This window comes from Rhipicephalus sanguineus, chromosome 3 (assembly GCF_013339695.2).
Source record: "Rhipicephalus sanguineus isolate Rsan-2018 chromosome 3, BIME_Rsan_1.4, whole genome shotgun sequence".
Classification (NCBI taxonomy): domain Eukaryota; kingdom Metazoa; phylum Arthropoda; class Arachnida; order Ixodida; family Ixodidae; genus Rhipicephalus; species Rhipicephalus sanguineus.
This window is the reverse complement of record NC_051178.1, coordinates 195,070,474-195,088,780: the sequence shown is the minus strand read 5'-3', so window position 1 is coordinate 195,088,780 and position 18,307 is coordinate 195,070,474. Positions and strand designations below refer to the sequence as shown.

The 18,307-nt window shown below is 47.1% G+C and overlaps 1 protein-coding gene across 1 annotated transcript in view; it reads left to right on the top strand.

Moving 5' to 3' along the window:
- LOC119387976 (phosrestin-2) overlaps positions 1–18,307 on the top strand; it is a 308,200-nt gene that overhangs the window by 267,773 nt on the left and 22,120 nt on the right. The window lies entirely within an intron of this gene.

The window sequence follows — 18,307 nt, the reverse complement described above, 5'->3', positions numbered from 1 at the left end:
CTTCCTCGTAATCTTCAGTCTGCTACCCTCTTCTACACCGCTGTAACGCAGCAAGGTGATCAGTATTCTCGAAACAGCTGTACGTTCGCGACCGCCGTCCTTTATAAACGTCAGATGTGTATTAACGCCGCAATACGTTCACTATGTTTGTTGCAGAAGATGTGCATCTCATCTGCATGCTTGCGCACTTAATCTTGTATTGCTGTCGTCGTTCTGTTTGAGCTAGGTTCACTATTTGTTCCTTTCGTTTCATTGCTTCGCTTTTCTGCGCTCCACCCTCGCTCACAAAAACCCCTGTCTCAACCCCCAAGCCTCGTGCAAGATACTATGATGACTGTTCCCTTAGTTCTTCCCCTTGTGAAGCCATTACGGATACGTCCGCGAGCTCTAATCCTCTTCTAAGCTGTCGTCTTTATCCCGCTCTCTTTCGCCGCAAAAGAAAAAAAAAGCAAAGGCAGCGTCTTACGCACGTGCCGGCAGAAGCGGCGTTAGCCGCGCGAGAGCGGTAGGATTAAGATGAAACAAGAGAGGGAGTCTGTGTTTTTAGGCACCGTTAAAGCCCAGCGAGCGGGACGGGTGCCCGACGGACGATGGAGTCTGCGTGGGTTATGCTCGTGCTATCAGCTTCAGCGGCCGCCGCTTGCGGGCTCAATAGCCAGAGCGCCGATGCAGGCCGGCCGGACGCCAGTTGCCCCGCGACCTTGGCGAATCCATTAGCTCAGCTGTCGCGTAAACATAGTGTGTGTTCCTCGCATGTATTACGTCGGGCCTATAGCTGCGTGTCCAAGTGGCACTCGCGACGCCAGCTAATTACTTTTGCCTCCGCCATTTCCTCTCTCTCTCTCTCTCTCTCCCTCTCTCTCCCTGTTTCCGGAGGACAAGACAAAAGCCTCTTCCTGGTCATTCCCGCATCGCCTCCTCGCTTCCTCCCGTTCTCCGTGCATGTGCCTTTAAGGACCGAACCGTCTTCCCTTATTCTTTCGGACTTTTGCAAACAGCGTCTTGTTTTACATCGCTTTCTGCGAGTCCGAGTGGTCGGGTATATTATACTAAGACGAGGTCGGGTACATTATACTAAGAAAAAAAGAAATGTATTCGCGGTACTGGACAATAAAGAAAAGTGAGCATACGCGCATGCTCGAAGGGAGATGAATACACGACTTGGGGGGGACTTCGCAGTGCTTTCTTTTTTTTTAACTCTTCGCAATGAGTGACTCGCAAATCCAGTTTTACGACCAGTAATCCGATTTCGTCGGCGCGGCACGAAGTCATAAAAAGAGGGGCGCCCAGCACGAAGCATACATATATATATATATATATATATATATATATATATATATATATATATATATATATATATATATATATATATATATATATATATATATATATATATATATATATATATATATATATATATATATGCTAACGAAATCAACTTCCTTATACGTGTTTGTCCAGCCTTCCCGTCGCATACGTATGCAGAATCGCAATGCAAGAAATAAAAATGCATCGATTCCAGTATTAGTATGAATCCGTGGCCGTAAATAACGAAACTAAGCGCGTCGAGGTTACCCCGCACCAAACGTACACTATACTCACTCTCTCTGGTGAATGAACAAGCTCTTGTAATGGTCCACCGAAATGATAAAACGTTGTTTACCTATGAAGCTGAAATGGGATGAAGTCAGAATTTTCGTAAATACGTGAAATGGCCGAGATGTGCTTCGTACACGAGCGCGCACGTAAATCCCATCGTGTTGAGTGCATGCAGGTTAGTAAACAATTGTTTTTTTTTTATCTTAGGTACTTCGAATAAAAGTCATTTGCTTTCGCTTGCAGCTACTAATAGGAACGAGTCTTTCCTTTAAAAGGCAGGTGGCTTTTAATGATGAAATGAGGCGTGTAACGTTCACGGTGATTAAATGACACTATATCGTGGGCGCTTGTGCGAAGTAAATGCACGGCGCAAAACATTAGTATGAGCGAAGTAGTTTCGTCAGTTCATTTCCCACGCAGGTCAAAATAAGAATTATGTTTGGCTTAGAGAGTGGGACGGGGGATGTGGCACAAAGTGACATTAAAAGATCATTTATGCCACAGTGTTCATCAAGACGCATCATCGGAATACCTTGTGTTTTGTGCCACGTCATTAGCGTGCGGTTTCGGTAGTCATTAAGGTTACAGGACCGCAGCCTAATAAAAAAATTGAGGAAAAAGGAAAAAAGAAGAGGAAGAAGCGCAGAAAATGGAAGAGGAAAAGACTAAAACGAAAACAGAGCGAGTCTCGATGTAGGTCGGGTGTGTCCCCTGACGCTGGTCTGAGTGTTCGGGACGTTTAATTTGTTCGGGGCTTCCGTATGCCCAGCCCGGCGAAATGTCAGATGTGTTTACCGGGCCGGCCGCTCTTACGCCAATGGATGCCTGCAGCTAGCCTTGTCCTTCGCCGGCTCCTACCGTCTCTGTTCATCGTTTTTCTTGTTTGAATCTCGCCATCAGCGTTTGTACTGTACGCAGGAGGCAGTGGAAGATAGCGGCCGGCCCCAACAGTCGCGCCGTTGTCTCAACGTAACTAACACAGTCCAGAAGCGCGTTCGACCAAAGTTAGACGAAGTCTCGTCCGGAGTAGGTCTAATGTTAAAAAGAGGGAAAACAATTAATTTCGCTGGACGAGTCGAACAAATTATTATTTCAAGAGAATCGACAACTGGGCTAGTTGGTTGAAATGCATGGTTTGACTGAACTAAGCGTTTCGTCTTCATCTGCGTGCGCTTAGATCAGTCAAACCATGTAAATTATTATTTGCCTTTTCGGAACACGCGCGGGTGTTTTGTTTGCAATTCAACGGACATAAGCGGTACTGTATTGTTTGCTGAGAAGCATCTTGCTATGGCATACGTAGGGGTAGTTTCGATCCGCTTACCGACGCTCCGTTCTTCTCGAATCGTAATCCTTGGCAATCGATCTCCAAAAACTCACAAGATGCCTTATGCGTGCGCCTAAGACAAGACGACGCCAAAGTGAAAGCCATCTTCTTTTTCTTATTTTTTTCAGTCGATGCATTGATCCTCTCTCCCGACCCCAAAAAAACTACAAAAAAAACTGCTTTCTGCATCTAACGTGGTTTTGCACCACCTTCAGGATCGGAGGCACTGCAAGCATTCTACACTTCACCTGGTTTTGCACCGCCTCCGTGATCGGCCCATCTTTAACCATGCGACGATTTCGTGTGATGACACCATCATGTGATGTCACAGTGACGTCATGACGACGCCATATGGTGGCGTCATTGCGTGATGATCTTTTGCATAACTTGTGTTGACGCCGACGCCACCGTCGGTCAATTTTGGCGTTTGATGAGTCATCTAAGGATTTCGCCTTAAAAACTCAAAAGGCGGGAAGTTTAGGCGAAAATCGCGCACGAAATAGCTGCTTCCAATCTAGCGCGTGTCCCCTTCACGAAATAGTTTGCGCAAGATTTCGCGTCGTCGCTGTTGCACCAGACCTCGCCGGATGCAAATCGGAGGTGCTTGATACTACTGTGAGTCAGTCGGAGTGTTTACCCAGAGTTGGCAAAAAAAAAAAAGTTTATTTGTTAGGAAGCCGAAGGCGAACGTGCGCCGGCAACCGAAGAAGGCAAATAACAGCTGATCGATATTCCAAGACTTTGACCGCATGTCTGGCGCTAACCCCGATGCAAAAGAGATCGCTGGAAGTCGCTTTATATTAGCGGACTGACTGGCGATTCTCTCAGCCTGCCGAAGCATGGTATGGTGTGCGTTTTTCGCACCTTTACTCACAGAAAAAGCTCTTGAAAAAGTGACGCAGCGCGAGCGTCAGAAAAATTTAAGACGAACACCGGCAGGGTTCGACCTGTAGATTCTCAGATGAATTCCGGAACGCGACTGAACACAAGCGTGAAGGCGGTTTTCAAAGTGCATGAAGTAAACCCCCTCCAATATTTTTTTTTCCAAAGTTTCATCTGCATATATACGCGCAAGGACATACATAAAGGTTGGCTTCGGCCACCATTCGGTTGGTTATGGCACGATGCCATCATGAGGTATCATGCCATAACCAGGATAACTCATATTGGTATCACGGTTATGGAACGTAAGTTTATTTGTTAGGAAGCCGAAGGCGGACGTACGCCGGCAACCGAAGAAGGCAAATAACCGGCAAGTTGTTTATTTCGGTACGCATTCAGTGATTCAAGTTATTGTCTCTATATGTCAACAAATATATAGCCACTCCAAACCCATGGAGGACAAGAAGCCCAGAGAGCTTCGATATTGAAAAACAGTCACGAGAGCTTGTGTTCCGTAGCAACGAAGGTTTTACGATTGATACTCTAGCAAAAAGAAAACAAGGGGAGTTGAAGGAGATTTCTCATGAGGACATGGAGGGGAATCAAGTCACCGGATAATCAGGTTAACGGCAGCCTACTGCCGCTTCTACGATTCCGTAAACTGCGGCAATTTTCTATATGCACAGCAAGGTTATAATGCGCGGCAGTAACATACGGAAGCAAAACATTTTGTTGTGGGCATTATGTACTCACCAACCCTGGACACTGCCATAAAAAAGCGGCCTACTCAGCGTTACAGTACACAAGCGCACTGCACTGTAGATTAAAACGCAAGCTTAAGGATGGAAGATAATAACCTTAACTGATGTCACTTGGTTTACGCTGCAAGCTCCTGTTTCCTTGGCACTGTTGCTTAAAAGTGACAGTTTTTCTTGTGTCATCGAGAATGAGTGCAACAAAAACACTATGACTTCCGGTTTGTTTCATATCTACACTTCCAAAAGCAGTATACCCGGTTAAAACCAGTGGTCGAATTCACAAAACTTCTCTTTCGTAAGTGCGTTTCCTCATTGGTCAGTCGGCTTCGCTAATGAGAGAGAGAGAGAGAGAGAAAGAGAGAAATGTTTTAATGAAGAGCTGGAGATGTTTGCCTGGCTATTCGCCTGACATGATACTCCAGGTTCTGGGTGATGATTATGATATATACACTGATAACCACACACACATACATAGACTACACTGTTTACAAAGTTTCGGTCAGGCTTGTGATATGTCCCGCATCGTGATTGGCCAAAATATTCTCTTAGGAAAAGTTTTAACGGAAGACGCTTTTATGAATACGGGCCCGGAAGACACAGCGCCCACTTTATTTTACGTACACGAGATATTTCGCTACCATAGGAAAGAGATGACAGGGTATATTATCCGCTAGCTTGTAACCCATGAAAAGGAAGCTATATAAAACGTTAATGCGTGTTAAAAGCGTTTTCTACGAATTAATTCTGATTACGTCGGAATAGAGCTCGCTGTGTCCTGGTGCCTTCCTCTCCTTCACCTCCGCCTCTGCTACGCTGTAACAGCATCGCATGCCACATAATGTCCCCTCATTACGCCGCCGCTACTGCGCTATAGTCACGCCCACACATAATCTGTTACCCCATCGAGCAGGCCACATAACTCGTTTAGGCCGGCCGGGCTCCGCTTACAGAGGAGAGGTCGTCTTGTATTGAGCCACCGGGATAAAGGACGTTTAGGCTTCGCGATATTGGGACTGCGGGAGAATAGATGGACGCGTCCCGTGGAAGGCGATTTAGGTTGATGGAGCGACACTGACATCGAGAGGAAGTACGGACGCGTAACGAAGACGAGTGGGCGTTGCTGGCGCAACCGAAGCGGCAGCGACTCGCTTGATGGAACTGTAGTGCGGAGGAAAGTACGGGACCTACCGACTCCGGTGCAATTATAATCCACTTAGCTACGCGCTCCATGCGCCAATTGCGTGGCTTGATCACGGTGGCAAAAGGAAAGGAGGACTCCCGGGGCCGATCAAAGACTTACTTTGAAAGTAAAGGCCAGAAGAAAATACGACTTGCGACAGCGAGGAAGACACTTCGAACATCGATTCCAGACGCGTGCTTAAGTGATCGCTATACCAGCCCCGGGATAATGCATTTTTTCCCTTCTAGCGTTTGTATTCACCTTTTTTTTCTATTTCTTTCACTTTATCTCATTGCCTACGTAGGAGGCGCACCATTCTTGGCAGCTAAGACGAAACGCGTGGTCGTTTCCCGCTCACTCATTAATCGTTATTCTGATTAGAGGATCATCATCACACGTTTTCGTCGCAAAGCGCGGTGGCATCTCGAACTATTTTGCTTTCACATACGCTTACGAAGTCAAATTAGATGCGTGCGCAACGAACTACGTGGTACAATCTAAAAGGACAGGTGAATAGTTGTGGTGTTATAAGAAACAGAGGGTCAGTTTGATTGCAAAACATAATGATAATATTTGGGGTTTAGCGTCCCAAAACCACGATATGAATATGAGAGACGCCCTAGTGGAGGGCTCCGGAAATTTCGACCACCTGGGGTTCTTTAACGTGCACCTAAATCTAAGCACACGGGCCTCAGACATTTTCGCCTCCATCGAAAATGCAGCCGCCGCAGCCGGGATTCGATCCCGCGACCTTCGGGTCAGCAGCCGAGCGCCATAACCACTAGACCACTGTGGCGGGGCGATTGCAAAACATCGGAAGGATTACTTTTGACGCTACTTCTCGACAACGCCGGGTGCTTTTTACACTTAAATCACAGCGACACTCATGTTATAGGGTCACTGATCAGAATCTTAGTTCATCATGGACGTGAGCTAGTCGTTAATATTTGTCGTGCATTGACAAATGACCAGTTTCCGGCAGCCTTCCGTTGGGTCCGTGGAAGAAATGCTCTGCGTTTCAGGACATGTAAGCAAGTTCGGCTTTTTTTCTTCTAATTTTTATAGACTAATACATTAAACAGAATATGAGCCTATAGCAACTGTATTATTTTTTTTTTTTTGCTTTGACGTTCATTCGCTTTCATCTCTATCCATGAATTATTTTCATCAGCTTCTCTACCACAGATTACTTCAGGCGCACCTCGAATTTTTTTCCTAATGATCTCTCTACCTCGAGTTGCTAAAAAATATTCACAAGTCAATAACGTGAAAATGAAAGCTACGTTAAGGTTTTGCTTGGCAATAAAAAAAGGAGCCTATGAATGGAATAGACTTTAGATATGTCACTACTGATGCTGTCGTAAGACTTCTTTAACTTCTGAGCCATCCGTTCATTTCTCTTTTCTGTCATTCGAAAGTCTCGTTCTGCACTTTTCACGTTCTTCGCATTTTTGCCACTTTCCCAATAGCGCCTGTGCATGCTTGTTTCTCGGGTTACAAAGTCTATCGATAAGTCATCTAGAACAAAGGTCTAATGATCTTTCCCATTCGAAATAGCAACGTCGAGGAGGGTCAGTAAACTTGCGTCTCACTTCCCTCGCCTTATTCGAATGAAAAACAGATCCTTCATTTGACGAAGAGGCGCGCTGTCACCATGCAGGTCTCATTATACGCAGGAATCTGCGACTAATCCCCGGGTGTGTTTTATTAAAGCGTGATAAATTGCGATACTCGCTTAGTGACACAGAATCAATGCAAAGCTCAGCGAGGCGTTGCTAAAAAATGGTCGTCCCTCTATTTAACTTAGCGTCGAGACCATGATTACATGCAGCGCCAGATCCCGAAGATGGATCGTAGTCTTCCGGCTATATCCCTCCATTCATCACTCGAAGTTCATCTAATTGCGATCGCATGCAGGACACGAAAGTATCAAGTTAGTATTCTGACGTCTCCACTGTAGAGCCACTGCAGATCAAGTACATCGAGTTTTGTCCAAAGCTGACGATAACTTTCACGGAGAGCTCGGAGGAATGAGAGAAGGGAGACATTATTCAAAACTGGAGAAGTTCATTGCTCGAACAGGACCCAACTGGTGTTGGAAAACCCGTTTTTCATTCCAACTGCACCACGTTTATAAACATGTTTGAGCTCTCGACGAAATGTGCGTCATATGCGTTTCAAGTGGTTGTTATGTTTGTGTACGTGTGATTCTAAACCTTTAAACAACATTTTTTTTCGGAACGGGTGAGATTCGTGAATTCTGCCTTCGTCCATATTCGCTACAAGCTGCCTCAGCGTGCCCACTGCAGCCCGGTGAACAAAATGAGCGAAATCCGTTCTTCGAGGAAGTCAAAGCGCGCGTATAATCTCTGGGGTTAAGCGGAAAGTCCTGGGATTACGTCGTAACCAGACTGCCGAGACAGGAAAGAAAAACTTTCCTATTAACAAGAATGCCGCCGGCGGCAGGGTTAGTACATATTGCTACAGGCAGACTCGCCTCCAAGCACTTTTTCTTACTACATTTGGGTCAATATTCGTCTTAAAACTCGTAACAGCTACTGGATGCGTTCAGAGTGTAGGCGCGCGGGCAGTGTGCTTAAGTGCAAAGGGAAGTTTTGAAAAAGCGGTCTGATGTAACTGAGCTACTTACACTTTATAACGTGAAGAGAGGTTAGTGTCCACACCATTTGGGCTGCCTGCTTTTAGAGTTGCTTTTCGTTAATACTGTCTTTGCTTCTATAATCCGTGATCTGCGGATTATAGAAGCAAAGCCTATCCAACCACTACTGGTACAGCCTGCGTGAAGTGCAGAGGCGGCTGCGGGGTAGAACATCGACGGGCCGCTGACATATTTATACCGTGAAATCGTTGTTCTTGCTTATAGAAGCGGCAATCTTTGTTGCACACGCTTTCAGCTCCTGTGCATGTGTGCCCATGTGTGCTTTAAGCACGCATGGGCGGTAACCGCAGGGCGCTTGCGAGGCAATTTCGAGCTTGGCTTCGCGCCCACTTCGCTGCATTACGCAAAACCACTTAGAACTTCGTGTTGTTGACTTTCCCCCACGCAGTCTATTTGTGCGGTGAAGCCAACCTTCTACAAATACCCACTGTTTGGTAAATTTGCGTGGTTATGTGGGCGGTGCATTAAGATGCGTCGTCGTTAATGCGCTCAGCGGGTGCAACTGCACTAAAACATCTAAAACAGGTTCTAAACATCTAGTGCATGCGTGCTGCTTAGTAACAGATCGACCTTGGCATTCTTTTTACTTAAGTGTCGGCGTGCGACTGTGGTACTCATAAATGTGCATTTTAAACATGAAATGCTCGTACAAGCTACGCTAATCTTGTTTGACTATGAGGTCTTGTAGATTCTCGCGTATCCCCCTCGTACATCGGTATGGTGGCGCCACCGCTCGGCTCAGGCGGTTGCACCCTCTCCCAACCCCCCATAGGATCCCATGCATTTTGAATGAAATTTGCGATTCCGTTGCGCAAAAACAAACTAGTGCCATCTCTCTACAATACAACACAGACGACGCAACACCTCCTCTTGCTTCCACCGTTATGCCATGCTCCAAGGTGAACCCTCTCTCCACTTTCTTTAATTTCTTTCGGTGGCCGTGAGAGCGCGCGCTCTGCACTATGCATTAGCGCACCCGACAAGACCGGCTGGGCTCGTCGCTTTCGTCGCGTCTTCCTTGAACGTTGCAACGTTAATATTGTGTTAAGGCGGTGGCCACACGTCGGACTATGAGCCCTGATTTTGTTCAGCTGCCATCTCATCAACGGCAATGTTTCAGACGCCTCAGTTGTGGACTTCTGTCTGTTGGTTGCTGGACAAGATGGCCTCCTGCAAGACCGCGTTTTTCCAAGTGAGCTGTGTGTGTAGTTCTCGGCGTCGTAGCAGTCTGATGACGCGAGGACGTCAACTGGTGCAGGGGCGTAGCCAGAAATTTTTTTCGGGGGGGGTGGGGTTCAACTATACTTTATGTATGTTCGTGCGTGTGTTTGTATGTGTGCGTGTATATATACACATGCAAAACTGAAAAATTTCGGGGGGGGGGGGGTTTGAACCCCCCCCAACCCCCCCCTTGGCTACGCCCCTGAACTGGTGCTACATCGTGGGAACCGCTGAAGTGACTGCAAGCTTGAAGACATTGTGGCAGAATATTCTAGCGTACTGTACGCGCACGATTGTGCTACACTTAAAATACGGCGCTTGGCCTCGCGCGTCAGCCTGGTACGCCTGTGTGCAACAAGTGTGTTGTTATCGTTGTTGCGTCGGTTAATATTGAATTGCAATTGTAATACCGTTTTTGCAAAGGTAAGTGAAACTGTAAGTAGTTGCCCTTCTATATGCTCGCTACTCCACGAACATTACTTCTAGAATCGCATTTTATGTTGAGCTGCACGTACCAAAGGAGAATCTAGCATACGAGATACATTACACGCGTGCGCATTTCCTATATAAATCTGAGTAATGCCACGCGTGCGCATTTCCTATATAAGTCTGAGTAATGCCATGCTCAATTTAAAGCGCATGTGTTAGAGGATTGTGGCTTCAATGGTTAAAGTGATTAGATATTCCGAAATATGTGATTGCAATGCAGTTAGAACTTTCTCATATGTTAACACGGTCTGTGAACAAAAAAAAAAAACGCTGTGTGAATGTTTGTTGGTCATTTGCTAAAGTACTTTCATGCATTATTATGCAGCTGTGTGACGGCTGTTAAAACGTTCAGCAAGTTAGATTTTGGTTTTCTTGGCCTAGTTGAGTGCTACGAGTGTTGGGCGAAAATAAAAACGCGTGTCTTTTGTGCGTTTCTTAAGCAGGCATACAGCCGTAATAGTCATTGTTGTTGTACTGTTTGAGGTGTTCAATAAAACAAGAATGCTGTTTTGTACTGCAACAGTTTTTATTTCATCTGTGGTAACAGATCACGCAAACAACTTGGACACATGCACGTAAGAAACGTACGCAGTGCATCGCGCGCACGCATAAAAAAACGGGCCTGTCACTATCCGCCTCGTGCGCTGCTGCTTTCAGTGGTACTGGTGGCGCCACCAATGGCGGACGGTGGCGGACGGTGGCGATAGGTGGATATGCGCGGCTCATAGAAGCCGTGGGTAAAGCGCCTGTTACTCTCCGTTTTTCTATTCATGTTTCATTCTGGTTTGATATTTGTACTGCCGACGCTACTCCACTAGACAACCATGCCGTCTGTTACGTCCATTGTTCTATATTATTTGTTTTAAAATGACAGGCCCGTTGTTTTATGCGTGCGCGCGATGCACTGCGTACGTTTCTTACATGCATGTGTCCAAGTTGTTTGCGTGATCTGTTAACACAGATGAAATAAAAATTGTTGCAGTACAAAACAGCATTCTTGTTTTATTGAACACCCCAAACAGTACAACAATGACTATTACGGCTGTATGCCTGCTTAAGAAACGCACAAAAGACACGCGATTTTATCTTCGCCCAACACTCGTAGCACTCAACTAGGCCAAGAAAACCAAAATCTAACTTGCTGAACGTTTTAACAGCCGTCACACAGCTGCATAATAATGCATGAAAGTACTTTAGCAAATGACCAACAAACATTCACACAGCGTTTTTTTTTTTTTGTTCACAGACCGTGTTAACATATGAGAAAGTTCTAACTGCATTGCAATCACATATTTCGGAATATCTAATCACTTTAACCATTGAAGCCACAATCCTCTAACACATGCGCTTTAAATTGAGCATGGCATTACTCAGACTTATATAGGAAATGCGCACGCGTGGCATTACTCAGATTTATATAGGAAATGCGCACGCGTGCAATGTATCTCGTATGCTAGATTCTCCTTTGGTACGTGCAGCTCAAAATAAAATGCGATTGTAGAAGTAATGTTCGTGGAGTAGCGAGCATATAGCAGAACAACTACTTACAGCTTCACTTACCTTTGCAAAAACGGTATTCCAATTGCAATTCAATATTAACCGACGCAACAACGATAACAAGACGCTTGTTGCACACAGGCGTACCAGGTTGACGCTCGAGGCCAAGCGCGGTATTTTAAGTGTAGCACAATCGTGCGCGTACAGTACGCTAGAATATTCTGGCACAATGTCGTCAAGCTTGCAGTCACTTCAGCGGTTCCCACGATGTAGCACCAGTTGACGTCCTCGCGTCATCAAACTGCTACGACGCCGAGAACTACGCACACAGCTGACTTGGAAAAGCGCGGTCTTGCAGGAGGCCATCTTGTCCCGCAACCAACGGACAAAAGTACACAACTGAGGTGTCTGAAACATTGCCGTTGATGAGATGGCAGCTGAACGAAATCAGGGCTCATCGTCCGACGTGTGGCCACCGCCTTAACACAATATTAACGTTGCAACGTTCAAGGAAAACGCGACCAAAGCGACGAGCCCAGCCGGTCTTGTCGGATGCGCCATAGAGTTTCCTGCAATACTTACTAGAGGGAACTCTGGCGCTAGTGTCTATGGGAGCTGCAACGCATGACGCTTCAGCCAGCATGGGAATGATGGGTAGTACACAAATTTGTCTAAACTTCGTTCTTTCGGCTCCGTTTGGCTCCGCGTCGGCTGCATCCGCTTTGTCGCAAAACTAAATTCAGCAAAAGTCAGTAGTTCCACTTCACCACTTTAACTTTTTTTGGCTAACCAAATCAAACCTGGTCACGAAAGTTCACAGCGGTCTATTCTTTTATCCGAAACGAACGCCAAAACACGGCAATAAACAAAGCCACAAGTACGTTTGAAGCCGCAAGCACGAAGACTAGGCAAATTTGTGTACTACCCATCATTCCCATGGTAGCTGAACGATCGCAGCGCCAGAGTCCCCTCTAGTTAATTTTAGGAAAATCTATGGGATGCGCTACAGCCACTACAGCACAGTGCACAGCGCGCGCTCTCACGGCCACCGAAAGAAATAAAAGAAAGTGGAGAGAGGAGTTAGCTTGGAGCATGGCCAGTCGGTGGAAGCAAGAGGACGTGTTGCGTCATCGGTGTGGCGTATTGTCGAGAGATGGCGCTAGTTTGTTTTTGCGCAACGAAATCGCAAACTTGATTCAAAATGCATGGGATCCTATGGGGGGTTGGGAGAGGGCACAACCGCCTTAGCCGAGCGGTGGCGCCACCATACCGATGCACGAGGCGGATAGGCTTGTCATTTTAAAACAAATAATATAGAACAATCGACGTAACAAACGGCATGGTTGTCTAGTGGAGCAGCGTCGGGAGTACAAATATCAAAACAGAATGAAAAATGAATAGAAAAACGGCGAGTAACGGGCGCTTTGCCCACGGCTTCTATGAGCCGCGCGTAGCCACCTTTCGCCACCGTTCGCCGTTGGTGGTGCCACCAGTACAACGCAAAGCAGCAGCGCACGAGGCGGATAGCCTTGCCAACCCAGCAGATTCTTTTGAAAACTATACTCGGTTACAACCTAGGAAAAAATTACACCATTTCCCGCTAAAGGGGGCCATGAGGCGACGCGAAGCCGGGGCACTTGCACGATCGCGTTCCGTTGGCGTTCGTTGGGCATGCTACCAACCTCGCGTCGTGGAACGCGAAGAGGAACGCTACGCGCGTCGTGTCTTTCCTCTAGAATGGCCGTTAATTCTCACAGGGCGAGCGGGGAACGCGGTCGACAGGCGCGCGAGAGGGGGGCAGGGTGGGAGAGGAGAGAGAAGGGGGAGGCGACGCGATGCGCTGGCGCTCATCGTGGCGTTGCGCAGGGGAGAATTTCGGCATGTCGAGCCCGCGTTTCAGAGGAGTGGAAAGGGGGAAAGGGGAGAGGGGGAGAGGTGGCGTGTGGCATAGAGTCTCTTACAATAATACCTAGAGGGGAATCTGGCGCTAGCGTCTATGCGGGTTCCTTGAGCGGCGCTTCAACCACAATAGGAATGATGGGAAGTACAGGCTTTGGATCTGCTTCGGATGGCTTTCGTTCTTGAGATTCGCAACGCTTGTTTGCCGAGAATAAAACAAAGTGATATAACATTATTTCCAATTAAAGCTTGCTTCATTCTTTTGTACGTAAAACTTACTAAAAAAAGTTCGCGTGACCGTGAGATGGAAGTGAAAACTGGACAAATTCAACCACCAGGGTATGCATTGCTCTGCAATTGTGTTTCAGATTTGGCATCGCAATATAATGAATTATTTTTTAGAACACTTGAAAACAAACACGCTTGTTTTTCCCTCGAAAGTACGCATTATCTATGTATGGAAATAACAGTCCTGTATTGAGTGAGAAACACTTAACGTACCGTCTGCTGCGATGCCAGGTGCGTCTGTACAAGTGGCCTGCCCCCAACGCATCTCTCGTTTTGTTGTGAAGTCAAGTAAGAGGAGCGTGACGGTGCGTCTACTTAGCTTCGCCGTCGTTTTGCAGCCGATTTGAACGAGTTTTGGCAAGACGCGCTTATCGAAAGACGTGAACTCTATGCAATTTCCTGCACTGGCATTACCTCTGTGCTTACCTCTGTGCGCAGCGGTGAGTGCACGACCCTTTACTAAAACTGCCATATACAACCTGTAAAGCTGCAAGAGATCTGGCGGTCTTCAGTCTCTTTGAACAACAAAGTCACTGCTTGAGTGCTTTGTAACGCACCCCACTGCCCACGCCTCGCGAAGAACGAAACTGAAACTGTAGAAAAAGATCCGTAGACAGTTCGCTAGCTAACGCTATCCAATCCGAAGCCTGTACTTCCCATCATTCCCATGGTGGTTGAACGATCGCAGCGCCAGTTTCCTCACTAGGTTATTGTATGAAACTCTATGGTGTGTGGAGAGAGCTTGCGCATTCGCAGTAAGGGTGGTCACGCCGCACACCACCATCACCACCACCGGTTTGAACTCAGCTATAAGATGCTTCGCATCTAAATTACACCATTTCCCGCTAAAGGGGACCATGAGGCGATGCGAAGCCCGAGCACTTGCACGATCGCGTTCCGTTGGCGTTCTTTGGGCATGCTACCGACCTCGCGTCGTGGAACGCGAAGAGGAACGCTACGCGCGTCTTGTCTTCCCTCTAGCCTGGCCGTTAATTCTCATTCTCACAGGGCGAGCGGGGAACGCAGTCGAGGAGGAGGAGGAGGAGAGGTTGAGGAAAGGAAAAGGCGCAACTTCTGCAACCCTAATGAACGCAGTCGGCAGGCGTGCGAGAGGGGGTCAGCATAGGATAGGAGAGAGAGGGGGAGGGGACGCGCATGCGCTGGTGCTCATCGCGGCGTTGCGCAGGAGAGAATTTCGGCATGTCCAGCCCGCGTTTCAGAGGAAGAGTGGAAAGGGGAGGAGGGGAATTGGAGAGGGGGAGGGGAGATGGAAAGTGGAGAGGGGGAGGAGAGGTAAATTGGGGAGGGCATGTGGAGAGGGGGAGGGGAGAGGGTATGCGCATGCGCAGTAAGGGGTCACGCCGCACACCACCACCACCACCGGATTGAACTCCGCCATAAGATACTTCGCATCTAAAAGGCACCTATGCCCACAGAACCGCAGCGCATCTGCCCTCCACCTGTGAAAGACAGTGTTAGCTGGTTTCCGCTCGAACCATAAGTACTTGTTATCGACTAATCTAAATACCACGCATACCAAGAGTTAAAGGTTCGTCGTTACTGCCTAAAACATTATGCTTGACTGAGAGCAATGTCACAATCCCCGACAAAATTTACCAGGGCGTTCAAGTTTCCGGCCTAAAACCTGCGACACAACTGTGCGTCTGTATGGGAAAAGTCATTGGCGGTGTTTTCTTAGTGCTTGTTCCAACGGCAGCTTTATCACATTGCAAGCAGATCTCTTCTTAAAGTGAATCGTTGTGTTCGCATTAAAAACGTAGAAGCATAGAGAAAGAAAGAAGTTAAGAGAGGACACTCCGCGAAATCTGGCCTCAGGAAGTACGTCAGGACTACGTAACGAACTAGTGCTCTCACCAAACGCCAGAGGACGCAAGCGCGAAAAAAGAATAAGTTGTCATCAATCCAACAGAATTGTTTTTACAAAATAATAATTATACGCCCAAAGTTGGCAGGTTCTTTATACATAAAAACAATTTACTCAGCACACCTTACTTGGTTATTTTTATTCAGCCGTACTGTCATAAACACCATCTCAAAGCGACAAACCCATGCATGACAGCGGGAAGGTTTCGTCCACGTCGGCTGCGTCGGTGTTTTCGTGTGTGAGACAACAGGTGAGGCACGTTTGCAAGCAAAGCTTGTAGAATGACGTTGTTGTTGGGCTAGTTGGGCCATTTATTCAGAAACAGGTGACAACTGTGCAAATTAGACACCGTGTAACATAGAAACCCGCACACACACACACACGTTGCTCTTCGTGTGTGTGCGTGTTTCTGTTTCTTGCCTGGTGTCTTATTCGCGCATTTTTAACCTTTTTCTGAAGGTTGTAAGGACGGCGAGGTTCGCTAGAAATCAGTTTGCGGCTCTATGCGGCAGCTAGAGGTGAACATTGTGCAACGTATGCGTCAAGCCGAGGCGACGCGTGCTGCGTCTGCCACCGATGCGAGCGTCTGTGCGCTGAGCTCGGTGCGAAATATTGAGGAGCGTTCGCTGGTCCTTCCATGCTTCACGGTGCGTTTCCCGAAGCCTCGGACCACGAATAAATCCTGGCTTTTCTGGTATATTGTGTCGTGTGATTTCTGTAGGCTCTTTTTTTTTTTCAGTGCAGTATTTCGGTGAAACGCAGTCGCGACTCGCGACTTCATTGTTATGTGTATTTCACTTCTTCTTTCTTCAACTTTGTGCGCTGTGTTTTTGCCAGAGATCCTTACGGCCCACTGTGTCATACTTCACCAGCTTCTGCCAACTCTAGCGATGTGTGCGTTGTCTGTGTTCTCTCTGTATTTGTTACAATTTATTTGTAAGCCGAGATGCATTTGTTGTCTGCCTTGCATTTCTCTGCGGTGCTGTTCTCATTTTGTGCTTTTATATGCTCAGCCTCTACCTTGCCTTGTAATAAAAACATTGTGGATACTCTGTGTCTTTGATTGATATGTAGATTGACCGCTTGTTCTAATAGAGAACACGAGCGCGATAAATGAAGCCGTAGTGAATTATGATTTCCTGCATCTCTTTTATTATAACTTAATAAAAAAAATTGCGTCACGACATCAATTCGCACGAATCGTTGAACTATACAAAATAGGGAATCGTAAATTGAAAACGACAAAAAATAGGTTTGCCATTTGGGCGAAGAAATAAGTAACTTTCGACATAGAGAAACGTGGTTACGCACAGTGATTCAAAATTGGCGCCAGTGAAACCGAAACAGGAAGCGCAGGCCACTTGCTCTCACCAACCACGAGGTGCGCTAGGGTCGATTGGGCCGCTGGAGTCTATGGGAGTGTCCACTCTTAACTTTTTTTTTCTTTCTCTATGGTAGAAGTGCCTTATATACTCGTATGTGCCTGATGTCTGATATATATAGCTCCTAATGACAAAAAATTGTCCAACAGAGAATGTCACTGGATCGAACGTTTCGCCAAGTGCACTTATGCTCGTCAGGGTAGCCCTCGCAATTTATAGTCTTATACACATTCCTGTTCTTCAACTAGGTCTAAAGACACATCTCTTTGGAGTTTCCTTTGCACTGCCACACACAACACGCAACAACGTACGACGCCGGCAATGGCCTACCTCAGCTAAACCGTAGTCGCCACTTATTTCGTGTTGGAACACTAATCGCGCCACTTTCCCACACACGAAAACGCGGAATAGAGTGCATTCTAGTTAAGTTAGGTTGCTTACCTTTCATTTAGACGACATTTACCCGAGCTAACCTGCTGCTGGTCACTGAGAAACCATGTGACTGCTCCTTCGGGGCACCGGTAAAAGCAAGATTCCGAAGACGGCAAGAAAGAATTACCGAAACAACTCGACGGTAGTAAACAGACTCGTTTCCCGCAAAAGAGCCGTGAGCACTACAGTGCAGGCGGCGTAATAGACTCTCTCGAGAAGAGCACATTTCTTACTTTTGCGCCAACTACGGAAGACCGATGCTGGCTGTAACGGTCAAGGACGTATCGACGTTTCCCCCGTACGAGCATGTTCGTGTGATAGCCTGCGATGGACGTAATGGGTCGCGTTCTGCATGCTCTCAAAACAAACTTGTTTTCTCTCGGCGCTCCTGGTCCTTGATTGCAAGAAGAGAATTTGGGGAACACAAATAAGTAAGCGGCAAATGAGATCCAGACCCCCGACCGGAGCCATTCTGATCCATTCCGCGTGTAGGCAACACGGTGCAGGTTGCAGCAGAACTGCTCTCAGCTGCGTCCTGCCAAAGGTAGCTAGCTGGTCCTTTCTCGCGACCACACCGAGCGGGTATTAACAAGATTACGGATAGCGTGTGCTTGCGGGGCATCGTGTGCCGACTGTCGGTGATCTGTGCCATTACCACGAAGCTTTACGATACGGGCAACAAAACGAGGTACAGGCCAATCTCGATTCTACGCTGCGTAGATCACCGAACGAAGGGTCATCGTGGCTAGTACCTTCAGTAAAAGTATAGGGCGTTTCTTTGGCGGCAC